Source organism: Oncorhynchus masou, chromosome 19, assembly GCF_036934945.1.
Source record: "Oncorhynchus masou masou isolate Uvic2021 chromosome 19, UVic_Omas_1.1, whole genome shotgun sequence".
In the NCBI taxonomy this organism is placed as follows: Eukaryota; Metazoa; Chordata; class Actinopteri; order Salmoniformes; family Salmonidae; genus Oncorhynchus; species Oncorhynchus masou.
Genome location: NC_088230.1, coordinates 8145581 through 8165755, shown reverse-complemented (window position 1 = coordinate 8165755; position 20175 = coordinate 8145581).

The following is a 20175-nucleotide window of genomic DNA, read 5'->3' as shown; positions in this document are numbered from 1 at the left end:
CTGAAAACTGTCCACAATGTTCATTTCATCTCAAATACAAAAATCGGACATCCAGAGTGCATCAAAAACATGATTTTAGAGCTTGTTATTGTAAAAAAAACAAGAGATCAACATCCGACGAGCTTCTCCTTCACGTCTCTATGGACTAAAATCACATTGTTGCAACTTGATTAAAACTGTCCACAATGTTCATTTCATCTCAAGTGGTCAGCACAGCAAAAATTCGACATCCAGAGTGCATCAAACATGATTTAGAGCTTGTTTATGGGGAAAAAAGAAGAGATCAACATCCGACGAGCTTCTCCTTCACGTCTCTATGGATTAAAATGACTGTCCACAATGTTCATTTCATCTCAAATGGACATCACAGCAAAAATTGGACATCCAGAGCGCATCAAACATGATTTAGATCTTGTTTATGGAAAAAAAGAAGAGATCAACATCCGTCGAGCTTCTCCTTCACGTCTCTATGGATTAAAATGACATTGTTGCAACTTGATGAAAACTGCCCACAATGTTCATTTAATCTCAAATACTAAAATCGGACATCCAGAGTGCATCAAAAACATGATTTAGAGCTTGTTAATGTAAAGAAAGTTTGTCCACAATGTTCATTTCATCTCAAATAGATAGCACAGGAAAAATTGGACATCCAGAGCACTTCAAACATGATTTAGAGTTTGTTTATGGGAAAAAAAGAAGAGATCAACATCCGATGAGCTTCTCCTTTACGTCTCTATGGATTAAAATGACATTGTTGCAACTTGATGAAAACTGTCCACAATGTTCATTTCATCTCAAATACTAAAATCGGACATCCAGAGTGCATCAAAAACATGATTTAGAGCTTGTTAATGTAAAGAAAGTTTGTCCACAATGTTCATTTCATCTCAAATAGATAGCACAGGAAAAATTGGACATCCAGAGCACTTCAAACATGATTTAGAGTTTGTTTATGGGAAAAAAAGAAGAGATCAACATCCGATGAGCTTCTCCTTTCACGTCTCTATGGATTAAAATCACAATGTTGCAACTTGATGAAAACTGTCCACAATGTTTATTTCATCTCAAATGGATAGCACAGCAAAAATTGGACATCCAGAGCGCATCAAGCATGATTTTGAGCTTGTTTATGGAAAACATGTTTTTTTTCTGCATTTCAATGTTGCAATTTGCTGAAAACTGTCCACAATGTTCATTTCATCTCAAATACAAAAATCGGACATCCAGAGTGCATCAAAAACATGATTTTAGAGCTTGTTATTGTAAAAAAAACAAGAGATCAACATCCGACGAGCTTCTCCTTCACGTCTCTATGGACTAAAATCACATTGTTGCAACTTGATTAAAACTGTCCACAATGTTCATTTCATCTCAAGTGGTCAGCACAGCAAAAATTCGACATCCAGAGTGCATCAAACATGATTTAGAGCTTGTTTATGGAAAAAAAGAAGAGATCAACATCCGACGAGCTTCTCCTTCACGTCTCTATGGATTAAAATGACTGTCCACAATGTTCATTTCATCTCAAATGGACATCACAGCAAAAATTGGACATCCAGAGCGCATCAAACATGATTTAGATCTTGTTTATGGAAAAAAAGAAGAGATCAACATCCGTCGAGCTTCTCCTTCACGTCTCTATGGATTAAAATGACATTGTTGCAACTTGATGAAAACTGCCCACAATGTTCATTTAATCTCAAATACTAAAATCGGACATCCAGAGTGCATCAAAAACATGATTTAGAGCTTGTTAATGTAAAGAAAGTTTGTCCACAATGTTCATTTCATCTCAAATAGATAGCACAGGAAAAATTGGACATCCAGAGCACTTCAAACATGATTTAGAGTTTGTTTATGGAAAAAAAGAAGAGATCAACTTCCGATGAGCTTCTCTTTACGTCTCTATGGATTAAAATCACATTGTTGCAACTTGATGAAAACTGTCCACAATGTTCATTTCATCTCAAATACTAAAATCGGACATCCAGAGTGCATCAAAAACATGATTTAGAGCATCAAAATCTCAAATGATAGCACAGGAAAAATTGGACATCCAGAGCTTCAAACATGATTTAGAGTTTGTTTATGGGAAAAAAAGAAGAGATCAACATCCGACGAGCTTCTCCTTCACGTCTCTATGGATTAAAATCACAATGTTGCAACTTGATGAAAACTGTCCACAATGTTTATTTCATCTCAAATGGATAGCACAGCAAAAATTGGACATCCAGAGCGCATCAAACATGATTTTGAGCTTGTTTATGGAAAACATGTTTTTTTCTGCATTTCAATGTTGCAATTTGCTGAAAACTGTCCACAATGTTCATTTCATCTCAAATACAAATATCAGACATCCAGAGTGCATCAAAAACATGATTTTAGAGCTTGTTGTTGTAAAAAAAACAAGAGATCAACATCCGACGAGCTTCTCCTTCACGTCTCTATGGACTAAAATCACATTGTTGCAACTTGATGAAAACTGTCCACAATGTTCATTTCATCTCAAGTGGTCAGCACAGCAAAAATTCGACATCCAGAGTGCATCAAACATGATTTAGAGCTTGTTTTATGGGGAAAAAAAGAAGAGATCAACATCCGACGAGCTTCTCCTTCACGTCTCTATGGATTAAAATGACTGTCCACAATGTTCATTTCATCTCAAATGGACATCACAGCAAAAATTGGACATCCAGAGCGCATCAAACATGATTTAGATCTTGTTTATGGAAAAAAAGAAGAGATCAACATCCGTCGAGCTTCTCCTTCACGTCTCTATGGATTAAAATGACATTGTTGCAACTTGATGAAAACTGCCCACAATGTTCATTTAATCTCAAATACTAAAATCGGACATCCAGAGTGCATCAAAAACATGATTTAGAGCTTGTTAATGTAAAGAAAGTTTGTCCACAATGTTCATTTCATCTCAAATAGATAGCACAGGAAAAATTGGACATCCAGAGCACTTCAAACATGATTTAGAGTTTGTTTATGGGAAAAAAAGAAGAGATCAACTTCCGATGAGCTTCTCCTTTACGTCTCTATGGATTAAAATCACAATGTTGCAACTTGATGAAAACTGTCCACAATGTTTATTTCATCTCAAATGGATAGCACAGCAAAAATTGGACATCCAGAGCGCATCAAGCATGATTTTGAGCTTGTTTATGGAAAACATGTTTTTTTTCTGCATTTCAATGTTGCAATTTGCTGAAAACTGTCCACAATGTTCATTTCATCTCAAATACAAAAATCGGACATCCAGAGTGCATCAAAAACATGATTTTAGAGCTTGTTATTGTAAAAAAAACAAGAGATCAACATCCGACGAGCTTCTCCTTCACGTCTCTATGGACTAAAATCACATTGTTGCAACTTGATGAAAACTGTCCACAATGTTCATTTCATCTCAAGTGGTCAGCACAGCAAAAATTGGACATCCAGAGTGCATCAAACATGATTTAGAGCTTGTTTATGGGGAAAAAAAGAAGAGATCAACATCCGACGAGCTTCTCCTTCACGTCTCTATGGATTAAAATGACTGTCCACAATGTTCATTTCATCTCAAATGGACATCACAGCAAAAATTGGACATCCAGAGCGCATCAAACATGATTTAGATCTTGTTTATGGAAAAAAAGAAGAGATCAACATCCGTCGAGCTTCTCCTTCACGTCTCTATGGATTAAAATGACATTGTTGCAACTTGATGAAAACTGCCCACAATGTTCATTTAATCTCAAATACTAAAATCGGACATCCAGAGTGCATCAAAAACATGATTTAGAGCTTGTTAATGTAAAGAAAGTTTGTCCACAATGTTCATTTCATCTCAAATAGATAGCACAGGAAAAATTGCATCCAGAGCACTTCAAACATGATTTAGAGTTTGTTTATGGGAAAAAAAAAGAAGAGATCAACTTCCGATGAGCTTCTCCTTCACGTCTCTATGGATTAAAATCACAATGTTGCAACTTGATGAAAACTGTCCACAATGTTTATTTCATCTCAAATGGATACACAGCAAAAATGGACATCCAGAGCGCATCAAACATGATTTAGAGCTTGTTTATGGGGAAAAAAAGAAGAGATCAACATCCGACGAGCTTCTCCTTTACGTCTCTATGGATTAAAATCACAATGTTGCAACTTGATGAAAACTGTCCACAATGTTCATTTCATCTCAAATACTAAAATCGGACATCCAGAGTGCATCAAAAACATGATTTAGAGCTTGTTTATGTAAAAAAGTTTGTCCAAATTTGTCCACAATGTTCATTTCATCTCAAATAGATAGCACAGGAAAAATTGGACATCCAGAGCACTTCAAACATGATTTAGAGTTTGTTTATGGGAAAAAAGAAGAGATCAACATCCGTCGAGCTTCTCCTTCACGTCTCTATGGATTAAAATCACAATGTTGCAACTTGATGAAAACTGTCCACAATGTTTATTTCATCTCAAATGGATAGCACAGCAAAAATTGGACATCCAGAGCGCATCAAACATGATTTTGAGCTTGTTTATGGAAAACATGTTTTTTTCTGCATTTCAATGTTGCAATTTGCTGAAAACTGTCCACAATGTTCATTTCATCTCAAATACAAAAATCGGACATCCAGAGTGCATCAAAAACATGATTTTAGAGCTTGTTATTGTAAAAAAAACAAGAGATCAACATCCGACGAGCTTCTCCTTCACGTCTCTATGGACTAAAATCACAAATGATGAAAACTGTCCACAATGTTCATTTCATCTCAAATGGACATCACAGCAAAAATTGGACATCCGAGCGCATCAAACATGATTTAGAGCTTGTTTATGGAAAAAAAGAAGAGATCAACATCCGTCGAGCTTCTCCTTCACGTCTCTATGGATTAAAATGACATTGTTGCAACTTGATGAAAACTGTCCACAATGTTCATTTCATCTCAAATACTAAAATCGGACATCCAGAGTGCATCAAAAACATGATTTCTTGTTAATGTAAAAAAATGTCCACAATGATCAAAAGATAGCACAGCAAAAATTGGACATCCAGAGCGCATCAAACATGATTTTGAGCTTGTTTATGGAAAACATGATGAGCTTTTTTCTATGCACAATGTTGCAACTTGATGAAAACTGTCCACAATGTTAATTTCATCTCAAATGGATAGCACAGCAAAAATTGGACATCCAGAGCGCATCAAACATGATTTTGAGCTTGTTTATGGAAAACATGTTTTTTTCTGCATTTCAATGTTGCAATTTGCTGAAAACTGTCCACAATGTTCATTTCATCTCAAATACAAAAATCGGACATCCAGAGTGCATCAAAAACATGATTTTAGAGCTTGTTATTGTAAAAAAAACAAGAGATCAACATCCGACGAGCTTCTCCTTCACGTCTCTATGGACTAAAATCACATTGTTGCAACTTGATTAAAACTGTCCACAATGTTCATTTCATCTCAAGTGGTCAGCACAGCAAAAATTCGACATCCAGAGTGCATCAAACATGATTTAGAGCTTGTTTATGGGGAAAAAAGAAGAGATCAACATCCCAGCTTCTCCTTCACGTCTCTATGGATTAAAATTGTCCACAATGTTCATTTCATCTCAAATGGACATCACAGCAAAAATTGGACATCCAGAGCGCATCAAACATGATTTAGATCTTGTTTATGGAAAAAAAGAAGAGATCAACATCCGACGAGCTTCTCCTTCACGTCTCTATGGATTAAAAACTGTCCACAATGTTCATTTCATCTCAAATGGACATCACAGCAAAAAATCACAGAGAAGGACATCCAGAGCGCATCAAACATGATTTAGATCTTGTTTATGGAAAAAAAGAAGAGATCAACATCCGTCGAGCTTCTCCTTCACGTCTCTATGGATTAAAATGACATTGTTGCAACTTGATGAAAACTGCCCACAATGTTCATTTAATCTCAAATACTAAAATCGGACATCCAGAGTGCATCAAAAACATGATTTAGAGCTTGTTAATGTAAAGAAAGTTTGTCCACAATGTTCATTTCATCTCAAATAGATAGCACAGGAAAAATTGGACATCCAGAGCACTTCAAACATGATTTAGAGTTTGTTTATGGGAAAAAAAGAAAGATCAACTTCCGATGAGCTTCTCCTTTACGTCTCTATGGATTAAAATCACAATGTTGCAACTTGATGAAAACTGTCCACAATGTTTATTTCATCTCAAATGGATAGCACAGCAAAAATTGGACATCCAGAGCGCATCAAGCATGATTTTGAGCTTGTTTATGGAAAACATGTTTTTTTTCTGCATTTCAATGTTGCAATTTGCTGAAAACTGTCCACAATGTTCATTTCATCTCAAATACAAAAATCGGACATCCAGAGTGCATCAAAAACATGATTTTAGAGCTTGTTATTGTAAAAAAAACAAGAGATCAACATCCGACGAGCTTCTCCTTCACGTCTCTATGGACTAAAATCACATTGTTGCAACTTGATTAAAACTGTCCACAATGTTCATTTCATCTCAAGTGGTCAGCACAGCAAAAATCGGACATCCAGAACGCATCAAACATGATTTAGAGCTTGTTTATAGGAAAAAAAGAAGAGATCAACATCCGACGAGCTTCTCCTTCACGTCTCTATGGATTAAAATGACTGTCCACAATGTTCATTTCATCTCAAATGGACATCACAGCAAAAATTGGACATCCAGAGCGCATCAAACATGATTTAGATCTTGTTTATGGAAAAAAAGAAGAGATCAACATCCGTCGAGCTTCTCCTTCACGTCTCTATGGATTAAAATGACATTGTTGCAACTTGATGAAAACTGCCCACAATGTTCATTTAATCTCAAATACTAAAATCGGACATCCAGAGTGCATCAAAAACATGATTTAGAGCTTGTTAATGTAAAGAAAGTTTGTCCACAATGTTCATTTCATCTCAAATAGATAGCACAGAAAAATTGGACATCCAGAGCACTTCAAACATGATTTAGAGTTTGTTTATGGGAAAAAAAGAAGAGATCAACTTCCGATGAGCTTCTCCTTTACGTCTCTATGGATTAAAATCACAATGTTGCAACTTGATGAAAACTGTCCACAATGTTATTTCATCTCAAATACTAAAATCGGACATCCAGAGCGCATCAAACATGATTTAGATGTAAAAAAGTTTGTCCACAATGTTCATTTCATCTCAAATGGATAGCACAGAAAAATTGGACATCCAGAGCACATCAAACATGATTTAGAGTTTGTTTATGGGAAAAAAAGAAGATCAACATCCGACGAGCTTCTCCTTCACGTCTCTATGGATTAAAATCACAATGTTGCAACTTGATGAAAACTGTCCACAATGTTCATTTCATCTCAAATACTAAAATCGGACATCCAGAGTGCATCAAAAACATGATTTAGAGCTTGTTTATGTAAAGAAAGTTTGTCCACAATGTTCATTTCAAAAAGATAGCACAGGAAAAAGAGACATCAACATCAAACATGATTTAGAGTTTGTTTATGGGAAAAAAAGAAGAGATCAACTTCCGACGAGCTTCTCCTTACGTCTCTATGGATTAAAATCACAATGTTGCAACTTGATGAAAACTGTCCACAATGTTATTTCATCTCAAATGGATAGCACAGCAAAAATTGGACATCCAGAGCGCATCAAACATGATTTTGAGCTTGTTTATGGAAAACATGTTTTTTTCTGCATTTCAATGTTGCAATTTGCTGAAAACTGTCCACAATGTTCATTTCATCTCAAATACAAAAATCGGACATCCAGAGTGCATCAAAAACATGATTTAGAGCTTGTTATTGCAAGAGATCAACAAACATGAGCTTCTCCTTCACGTCTCTATGGCTCACAATGTTCATTGAAAACTGTCCACAATGGATTTCATCTCAAAATAGCACAGCAAAAATTGGACATCCAGAGCGCATCAAACATGATTTAGAGCTTGTTTATGGAAAAAAAGAAGAGATCAACATCCGTCGAGCTTCTCCTTTACGTCTCTATGGACTAAAATGACATTGTTGCAACTTGATGAAAACTGCCCACAATGTTCATTTAATCTCAAATACTAAAATCGGACATCCAGAGTGCATCAAAAACATGATTTAGAGCTTGTTTTAATGTAAAGAAAGTTTGTCCACAATGTTCATTTCATCTCAAATAGATAGCACAGGAAAAATTGGACATCCAGAGCACTTCAAACATGATTTAGAGTTTGTTTATGGAAAAAAAGAAGAGATCAACTTCCGATGAGCTTCTCCTTCACGTCTCTATGGATTAAAATCACAATGTTGCAACTTGATGAAAACTGTCCACAATGTTTATTTCATCTCAAATGGATAGCACAGCAAAAATTGGACATCCAGAGCGCATCAAGCATGATTTTGAGCTTGTTTATGGAAAACATGTTTTTTTTCTGCATTTCAATGTTGCAATTTGCTGAAAACTGTCCACAATGTTCATTTCATCTCAAATACAAAAATCGGACATCCAGAGTGCATCAAAAACATGATTTTAGAGCTTGTTATTGTAAAAAAAACAAGAGATCAACATCCGACGAGCTTCTCCTTCACGTCTCTATGGACTAAAATCACATTGTTGCAACTTGATTAAAACTGTCCACAATGTTCATTTCATCTCAAGTGGTCAGCACAGCAAAAATTCGACATCCAGAGTGCATCAAACATGATTTAGAGCTTGTTTATGGGGAAAAAAGAAGAGATCAACATCCGACGAGCTTCTCCTTCACGTCTCTATGGTCTTGGAAAATGACTGTCCACAATGTTCATTTCATCTCAAATGGACATCACAGCAAAAATTGGACATCCAGAGCGCATCAAACATGATTTAGATCTTGTTTATGGAAAAAAAAGAAGAGATCAACATCCGTCGAGCTTCTCCTTCACGTCTCTATGGATTAAAATGACATTGTTGCAACTTGATGAAAACTGCCCACAATGTTCATTTAATCTCAAATACTAAAATCGGACATCCAGAGTGCATCAAAAACATGATTTAGAGCTTGTTAATGTAAAGAAAGTTTGTCCACAATGTTCATTTCATCTCAAATAGATAGCACAGGAAAAATTGGACATCCAGAGCACTTCAAACATGATTTAGAGTTTGTTTATGGGAAAAAAAGAAGAGATCAACTTCCGATGAGCTTCTCCTTTACGTCTCTATGGATTAAAATCACAATGTTGCAACTTGATGAAAACTGTCCACAATGTTTATTTCATCTCAAATGGATAGCACAGCAAAAATTGGACATCCAGAGCGCATCAAGCATGATTTTGAGCTTGTTTATGGAAAACATGTTTTTTTCTGCATTTCAATGTTGCAATTTGCTGAAAACTGTCCACAATGTTCATTTCATCTCAAATACAAAAATCGGACATCCAGAGTGCATCAAAAACATGATTTTAGAGCTTGTTATTGTAAAAAAAACAAGAGATCAACATCCGACGAGCTTCTCCTTCACGTCTCTATGGACTAAAATCACATTGTTGCAACTTGATTAAAACTGTCCACAATGTTCATTTCATCTCAAGTGGTCAGCACAGCAAAAATTCGACATCCAGAGTGCATCAAACATGATTTAGAGCTTGTTTATGGGGAAAAAAAGAAGAGATCAACATCCGACGAGCTTCTCCTTCACGTCTCTATGGATTAAAATGACTGTCCACAATGTTCATTTCATCTCAAATGGACATCACAGCAAAAATTGGACATCCAGAGCGCATCAAACATGATTTAGATCTTGTTTATGGAAAAAAAGAAGAGATCAACATCCGTCGAGCTTCTCCTTCACGTCTCTATGGATTAAAATGACATTGTTGCAACTTGATGAAAACTGCCCACAATGTTCATTTAATCTCAAATACTAAAATCGGACATCCAGAGTGCATCAAAAACATGATTTAGAGCTTGTTAATGTAAAGAAAGTTTGTCCACAATGTTCATTTCATCTCAAATAGATAGCACAGGAAAAATTGGACATCCAGAGCGCATCAAACTCTTGTTTATAGAGATTAAAATCACAATGTTGCGACTTGATGAAAACTGTCCACAATGTTAATTTCATGTCAAATGGATAGCACAGCAAAAATTGGACATCCAGAGCGCATCAAACATGATTTTGAGCTTGTTTATGGAAAACTTTTTTTTCTGCATTTCAATGTTGCAATTTGCTGAAAACTGTCCACAATGTTCATTTCATCTCAAATACAAAAATCGGACATCCAGAGTGCATCAAAAACATGATTTAGAGCTTGTTATTGTAAAAAAAACAAGAGATCAACATCCGACGAGCTTCTCCTTCACGTCTCTATGGACTAAAATCACATTGTTGCAACTTGATTAAAACTGTCCACAATGTTCATTTCATCTCAAATGGACAGCACAGCAAAAATTGGACATCCAGAGTGCATCAAACATGATTTAGAGCTTGTTTATGGGGAAAAAAAGAAGAGATCAACATCCGACGAGCTTCTCCTTCACGTCTCTATGGATTAAAATGACATTGTTGCAACTTGATGAAAACTGCCCACAATGTTCATTTAATCTCAAATACTAAAATCGGACATCCAGAGTGCATCAAAAACATGATTTTGAGTTCATTTCATCTCTTGTGGACATTTAGAGTTTGTTTATGGAAAAAAAGAAGAGATCAACATCCGTCGAGCTTCTCCTTCACGTCTCTATGGATTAAAATCACAATGTTGCAACTTGATGAAAACTGTCCACAATGTTCATTTCATCTCAAATACAGGAAAAATCGGACATCCAGAGTGCATCAAACATGATTTAGAGCTTGTTTATTGTAAAAAAAAAGAAGAGATCAACATCCGACGAGCTTCTCCTTCACGTCTCTATGGATTAAAATCACAATGTTGCAACTTGATGAAAACTGTCCACAATGTTAATTTCATCTCAAATGGATAGCACAGCAAAAATTGGACATCCAGAGCGCATCAAACATGATTTTGAGCTTGTTTATGGAAAACATGTTTTTTTCTGCATTTCAATGTTGCAATTTGCTGAAAACTGTCCACAATGTTCATTTCATCTCAAATACAAAAATCGGACATCCAGAGTGCATCAAAAACATGATTTTAGAGCTTGTTATTGTAAAAAAAACAAGAGATCAACATCCGACGAGCTCCTCCTTCACGTCTCTATGGACTAAAATCACATTGTTGCAACTTGATTAAAACTGTCCACAATGTTCATTTCATCTCAAATGGTCAGCACAGCAAAAATTCGACATCCAGAGTGCATCAAACATGATTTAGAGCTTGTTTATGGGGAAAAAAAGAAGAGATCAACATCCGACGAGCTTCTCCTTCACGTCTCTATGGATTAAAATGACATTGTTGCAACTTGACTGTCCACAATGTTCATTTAATCTCAAAACTAAAATCGGACATCCAGAGTGCATCAAAAACATGATTTAGAGCTTGTTAATGTAAAGAAAGTTTGTCCACAATGTTCATTTCATCTCAAATGGATAGCACAGCAAAAATTGGACATCCAGAGCGCATCAAACATGATTTAGAGCTTGTTTATGGGAAAAAAAGAAGAGATCAACATCCGACGAGCTTCTCCTTCACGTCTCTATGGATTAAAATCACAATGTTGCAATTTGCTGAAAACTGTCCACAATGTTCATTTCATCTCAAATACTAAAATCGGACATCCAGAACGCATCAAAAACATGATTTAGAGCTTGTTTATAGGAAAAAAAAACAAGAGATCAACATCCGACGAGCTTCTCCTTCACGTCTTTATAGATTAAAATCACAATGTTGCGACTTGATGAAAACTGTCCACAATGTTAATTTCATGTCAAATGGATAGCACAGCAAATATTGGACATCTAGAGCGCATCAAACATGATTTTGAGCTTGTTTATGGAAAACATGTTTTTTTTCTGCATTTCAATGTTGCAATTTGCTGAAAACTGTCCACAATGTTCATTTCATCTCAAATACAAAAATCGGACATCCAGAGTGCATCAAAAACATGATTTAGAGCTTGTTAATGTAAAAAAAAAGAAGAGATCAACATCCGTCGAGCTTCTCCTTCACGTCTCTATGGATTAAAATCACATTGTTGCAATTTGCTGAAAACTGTCCACAATGTTCATTTCATCTCAAATACAAAAATCGGACATCCAGAGTGCATCAAAAACATGATTTAGAGCTTGTTAATGTAAAGAAAGTTTGTCCACAATGTTCATTTCATCTCAAATAGATAGCACAGGAAAAATTGGACATCCAGAGCACTTCAAACATGATTTAGAGTTTGTTTATGGGAAAAAAAGAAGAGATCAACTTCCGATGAGCTTCTCCTTTACGTCTCTATGGATTAAAATCACAATGTTGCAACTTGATGAAAACTGTCCACAATGTTTATTTCATCTCAAATGGATAGCACAGCAAAAATTGGACATCCAGAGCGCATCAAGCATGATTTTGAGCTTGTTTATGGAAAACATGTTTTTTTTTCTGCATTTCAATGTTGCAATTTGCTGAAAACTGTCCACAATGTTCATTTCATCTCAAATACAAAAATCGGACATCCAGAGTGCATCAAAAACATGATTTTAGAGCTTGTTATTGTAAAAAAAACAAGAGATCAACATCCGACGAGCTTCTCCTTCACGTCTCTATGGACTAAAATCACATTGTTGCAACTTGATTAAAACTGTCCACAATGTTCATTTCATCTCAAGTGGTCAGCACAGCAAAAATTCGACATCCAGAGTGCATCAAACATGATTTAGAGCTTGTTTATGGGGAAAAAAAGAAGAGATCAACATCCGACGAGCTTCTCCTTCACGTCTCTATGGATTAAAATGACTGTCCACAATGTTCATTTCATCTCAAATGGACATCACAGCAAAAATTGGACATCCAGAGCGCATCAAACATGATTTAGATCTTGTTTATGGAAAAAAAGAAGAGATCAACATCCGTCGAGCTTCTCCTTCACGTCTCTATGGATTAAAATGACATTGTTGCAACTTGATGAAAACTGCCCACAATGTTCATTTAATCTCAAATACTAAAATCGGACATCCAGAGTGCATCAAAAACATGATTTAAGCTTGTTAATTAAAGAAAGTTTTCCACAATGTTCATTTCATCTCAAATAGATAGCACAGAAAAATTGGACATCCAGAGTGCATCAAACATGATTTAGAGTTTGTTTATGGGAAAAAAAAGAAGAGATCAACATCCGATGAGCTTCTCCTTCACGTCTCTATGGATTAAAATGACATTGTTGCAACTTGATGAAAACTGTCCACAATGTTCATTTAATCTCAAATACTAAAATCGGACATCCAGAGTGCATCAAAAACATGATTTAGAGCTTGTAATGTAAAAAAGTTTGTCCACAATGTTCATTTCATCTCAAATAGATAGCACAGGAAAAATTGGACATCCAGAGCATCAAACATGATTTAGAGTTTGTTTATGGGAAAAAAAGAAGAGATCAACATCCGATGAGCTTCTCCTTTCACGTCTCTATGGATTAAAATCACAATGTTGCAACTTGATGAAAACTGTCCACAATGTTTATTTCATCTCAAATGGATAGCACAGCAAAAATTGGACATCCAGAGCGCATCAAACATGATGATTTTGAGCTTGTTTATGGAAAAATGTTTTTTTCTGCATTTCAATGTTGCAATTTGCTGAAAACTGTCCACAATGTTCATTTCATCTCAAATACAAAAATCGGACATCCAGAGTGCATCAAAAACATGATTTTAGAGCTTGTTATTGTAAAAAAAACAAGAGATCAACATCCGACGAGCTTCTCCTTCACGTCTCTATGGACTAAAATCACATTGTTGCAACTTGATTAAAACTGTCCACAATGTTCATTTCATCTCAAGTGGTCAGCACAGCAAAAATTCGACATCCAGAGTGCATCAAACATGATTTAGAGCTTGTTTATGGGGAAAAAAAGAAGAGATCAACATCCGACGAGCTTCTCCTTCACGTCTCTATGGATTAAAATGACTGTCCACAATGTTCATTTCATCTCAAATGGACATCACAGCAAAAATTGGACATCCAGAGCGCATCAAACATGATTTAGATCTTGTTTATGGAAAAAAAGAAGAGATCAACATCCGTCGAGCTTCTCCTTCACGTCTCTATGGATTAAAATGACATTGTTGCAACTTGATGAAAACTGCCCACAATGTTCATTTAATCTCAAATACTAAAATCGGACATCCAGAGTGCATCAAAAACATGATTTAGAGCTTGTTAATGTAAAGAAAGTTTGTCCACAATGTTCATTTCATCTCAAATAGATAGCACAGGAAAAATTGGACATCCAGAGCACTTCAAACATGATTTAGAGTTTGTTTATGGGAAAAAAAGAAGAGATCAACTTCCGATGAGCTTCTCCTTTACGTCTCTATGGATTAAAATCACAATGTTGCAACTTGATGAAAACTGTCCACAATGTTTATTTCATCTCAAATGGATAGCACAGCAAAAATTGGACATCCAGAGCGCATCAAGCATGATTTTGAGCTTGTTTATGGAAAACATGTTTTTTTCTGCATTTCAATGTTGCAATTTGCTGAAAACTGTCCACAATGTTCATTTCATCTCAAATACAAAAATCGGACATCCAGAGTGCATCAAAAACATGATTTTAGAGCTTGTTATTGTAAAAAAAACAAGAGATCAACATCCGACGAGCTTCTCCTTCACGTCTCTATGGACTAAAATCACATTGTTGCAACTTGATTAAAACTGTCCACAATGTTCATTTCATCTCAAGTGGTCAGCACAGCAAAAATTCGACATCCAGAGTGCATCAAACATGATTTAGAGCTTGTTTATGGGGAAAAAAAGAAGAGATCAACATCCGACGAGCTTCTCCTTCACGTCTCTATGGATTAAAATGACTGTCCACAATGTTCATTTCATCTCAAATGGACATCACAGCAAAAATGGACATCCAGAGCGCATCAAACATGATTTAGATCTTGTTTATGGAAAAAAAGAAGAGATCAACATCCGTCGAGCTTCTCCTTCACGTCTCTATGGATTAAAATGACATTGTTGCAACTTGATGAAAACTGTCCACAATGTTCATTTAATCTCAAATACTAAAATCGGACATCCAGAGTGCATCAAAAACATGATTTAGAGCTTGTTAATGTAAAAAAGTTTGTCCACAATGTTCATTTCATCTCATAGCACAGGAAAAATTGGACATCCAGAGCACATCAAACATGATTTAGAGTTTGTTTATGGGAAAAAAAGAAGAGATCAACATCCGATGAGCTTCTCCTTCACGTCTCTAGATTAAAATCACAATGTTGCAACTTGATGAAAACTGTCCACAATGTTCATTTCATCTCAAATGGACTAAAATCGGACATCCAGAGTGCATCAAAAACATGATTTAGAAATGAAAAAAAAAGAAAGTTTGTCCACAATGTTCATCATCTCAAATAGATAGCACAGAAAAATTGGACATCCAGCGCATCAAACATGATTTAGAGTTTGTTTATGGAAAAAAAAAGAAGAGATCAACATCCGATGAGCTTCTCCTTCACGTCTCTATGGATTAAAATGACATTGTTGCAACTTGATGAAAACTGCCCACAATGTTCATTTAATCTCAAATACTAAAATCGGACATCCAGAGTGCATCAAAAACATGATTTAGAGCTTGTTAATGTAAAGAAAGTTTGTCCACAATGTTCATTTCATCTCAAATAGATAGCACAGGAAAAATTGGACATCCAGAGCACATCAAACATGATTTAGAGTTTGTTTATGGGAAAAAAAGAAGATCAACTTCCGATGAGCTTCTCCTTCACGTCTCTATGGATTAAAATCACAATGTTGCAACTTGATGAAAACTGTCCACAATGTTTATTTCATCTCAAATGGATAGCACAGCAAAAATTGGACATCCAGAGCGCATCAAACATGATTTTGAGCTTGTTTATGGAAAACATGTTTTTTTCTGCATTTCAATGTTGCAATTTGCTGAAAACTGTCCACAATGTTCATTTCATCTCAAATACAAAAATCGGACATCCAGAGTGCATCAAAAACATGATTTTAGAGCTTGTTATTGTAAAAAAAACAAGAGATCAACATCCGACGAGCTTCTCCTTCACGTCTCTATGGACTAAAATCACATTGTTGCAACTTGATTAAAACTGTCCACAATGTTCATTTCATCTCAAGTGGTCAGCACAGCAAAAATTCGACATCCAGAGTGCATCAAACATGATTTAGAGCTTGTTTATGGGGAAAAAAAGAAGAGATCAACATCCGACGAGCTTCTCCTTCACGTCTCTATGGATTAAAATGACTGTCCACAATGTTCATTTCATCTCAAATGGACATCACAGCAAAAATTGGACATCCAGAGCGCATCAAACATGATTTAGATCTTGTTTATGGAAAAAAAAGAAGAGATCAACATCCGTCGAGCTTCTCCTTCACGTCTCTTATGGATTAAAATGACATTGTTGCAACTTGATGAAAACTGCCCACAATGTTCATTTAATCTCAAATACTAAAATCGGACATCCAGAGTGCATCAAAAACATGATTTAGAGCTTGTTAATGTAAAGAAAGTTTGTCCACAATGTTCATTTCATCTCAAATAGATAGCACAGGAAAAATTGGACATCCAGAGCACTTCAAACATGATTTAGAGTTTGTTTATGGGAAAAAAAGAAGAGATCAACTTCCGATGAGCTTCTCCTTTACGTCTCTATGGATTAAAATGACATTGTTGCAACTTGATGAAAACTGCCCACAATGTTCATTTAATCTCAAATACTAAAATCGGACATCCAGAGTGCATCAAAAACATGATTTAGAGCTTGTTAATGTAAAGAAAGTTTGTCCACAATGTTCATTTCATCTCAAATAGATAGCACAGAAAAATTGGACATCCAGAGCATCAAACATGATTTAGAGTTTGTTTATGGGAAAAAAGAAGAGATCAACATCCGATGAGCTTCTCCTTCACGTCTCTATGGATTAAAATCACAATGTTGCAACTTGATGAAAACTGTCCACAATGTTTATTTCATCTCAAATGGATAGCACAGCAAAAATTGGACATCCAGAGCGCATCAAGCATGATTTTGAGCTTGTTTATGGAAAACATGTTTTTTTTCTGCATTTCAATGTTGCAATTTGCTGAAAACTGTCCACAATGTTCATTTCATCTCAAATACAAAAATCGGACATCCAGAGTGCATCAAAAACATGATTTTAGAGCTTGTTATTGTAAAAAAAACAAGAGATCAACATCCGACGAGCTTCTCCTTCACGTCTCTATGGACTAAAATCACATTGTTGCAACTTGATTAAAACTGTCCACAATGTTCATTTCATCTCAAGTGGTCAGCACAGCAAAAATTCGACATCCAGAGTGCATCAAACATGATTTAGAGCTTGTTTATGGGGAAAAAAAGAAGAGATCAACATCCGACGAGCTTCTCCTTCACGTCTCTATGGATTAAAATGACTGTCCACAATGTTCATTTCATCTCAAATGGACATCACAGCAAAAATTGGACATCCAGAGCGCATCAAACATGATTTAGATCTCGTTTATGGAAAAAAAGAAGAGATCAACATCCGTCGAGCTTCTCCTTCACGTCTCTATGGATTAAAATGACATTGTTGCAACTTGATGAAAACTGCCCACAATGTTCATTTAATCTCAAATACTAAAATCGGACATCCAGAGTGCATCAAAAACATGATTTAGAGCTTGTTAATGTAAAGAAAGTTTGTCCACAATGTTCATTTCATCTCAAATATAGATAGCACAGAAAAATTGGACATCCAGAGCACTTCAAACATGATTTAGAGTTTGTTTATGGGAAAAAAAGAAGAGATCAACTTCCGATGAGCTTCTCCTTTACGTCTCTATGGATTAAAATGACATTGTTGCAACTTGATGAAAACTGTCCACAATGTTTATTTCATCTCAAATGGATAGCACAGCAAAAATTGGACATCCAGAGCGCATCAAACATGATTTTGAGCTGTTTATGGAAAACATGTTTTTTTCTGCATTTCAATGTTGCAATTTGCTGAAAACTGTCCACAATGTTCATTTCATCTCAAATACAAAAATCGGACATCCAGAGTGCATCAAAAACATGATTTTAGAGCTTGTTATTGTAAAAAAAACAAGAGATCAACATCCGACGAGCTTCTCCTTCACGTCTCTATGGACTAAAATCACATTGTTGCAACTTGATTAAAACTGTCCACAATGTTCATTTCATCTCAAGTGGTCAGCACAGCAAAAATTCGACATCCAGAGTGCATCAAACATGATTTAGAGCTTGTTTATGGGGAAAAAAAGAAGAGATCAACATCCGACGAGCTTCTCCTTCACGTCTCTATGGATTAAAATGACTGTCCACAATGTTCATTTCATCTCAAATGGACATCACAGCAAAAATTGGACATCCAGAGCGCATCAAACATGATTTAGATCTCGTTTATGGAAAAAAAGAAGAGATCAACATCCGTCGACTTCTCCTTCACGTCTCTATGGATTAAAATGACATTGTTGCAACTTGATGAAAACTGCCCACAATGTTCATTTAATCTCAAATACTAAAATCGGACATCCAGAGTGCATCAAAAACATGATTTAGAGCTTGTTAATGTAAAGAAAGTTTGTCCACAATGTTCATTTCATCTCAAATAGATAGCACAGGAAAAATTGGACATCCAGAGCACTTCAAACATGATTTAGAGTTTGTTTATGGGAAAAAAAAGAAGAGATCAACTTCCGATGAGCTTCTCCTTTACGTCTCTATGGATTAAAATCACATTGTTGCAACTTGATGAAAACTGTCCACAATGTTCATTTAATCTCAAATACTAAAATCGGACATCCAGAGTGCATCAAAAACATGATTTAGAGCTTGTTAATGTAAAGAAAGTTTGTCCACAATGTTCATTTCATCTCAAATAGATAGCACAGGAAAAATTGGACATCCAGAGCACTTCAAACATGATTTAGAGTTTGGGAAAAAAAGAAGAGATCAACTTCCGATGAGCTTCTCCTTTACGTCTCTATGGATTAAAATCACAATGTTGCAACTTGATGAAAACTGTCCACAATGTTTATTTCATCTCAAATGGATAGCACAGCAAAAATTGGACATCCAGAGCGCATCAAACATGATTTTGAGCTTGTTTATGGAAAACATTTTTTTTCTGCATTTCAATGTTGCAATTTGCTGAAAACTGTCCACAATGTTCATTTCATCTCAAATACAAAAATCGGACATCCAGAGTGCATCAAAAACATGATTTTAGAGCTTGTTATTGTAAAAAAAACAAGAGATCAACATCCGACGAGCTTCTCCTTCACGTCTCTATGGACTAAAATCACATTGTTGCAACTTGATTAAAACTGTCCACAATGTTCATTTCATCTCAAGTGGTCAGCACAGCAAAAATTCGACATCCAGAGTGCATCAAACATGATTTAGAGCTTGTTTATGGGGAAAAAAGGAGATCAACATCCGACGAGCTTCTCCTTCACGTCTCTATGGATTAAAATGACTGTCCACAATGTTCATTTCATCTCAAATGGACATCACAGCAAAAATTGGACATCCAGAGCGCATCAAACATGATTTAGATCTTGTTTATGGAAAAAAAGAAGAGATCAACATCCGTCGAGCTTCTCCTTCACGTCTCTATGGATTAAAATGACATTGTTGCAACTTGATGAAAACTGCCCACAATGTTCATTTAATCTCAAATACTAAAATCGGACATCCAGAGTGCATCAAAAACATGATTTAGAGCTTGTTAATGTAAAGAAAGTTTGTCCACAATGTTCATTTCATCTCAAATAGATAGCACAGAAAAATTGGACATCCAGAGCACTTCAAACATGATTTAGAGTTTGTTTATGGGAAAAAAAAGAAGAGATCAACATCCGATGAGCTTCTCCTTCACGTCTCTATGGATTAAAATGACATTGTTGCAACTTGATGAAAACTGCCCACAATGTTCATTTAATCTCAAATACTAAAATCGGACATCCAGAGTGCATCAAAAACATGATTTAGAGCTTGTTAATGTAAAGAAAGTTTGTCCACAATGTTCA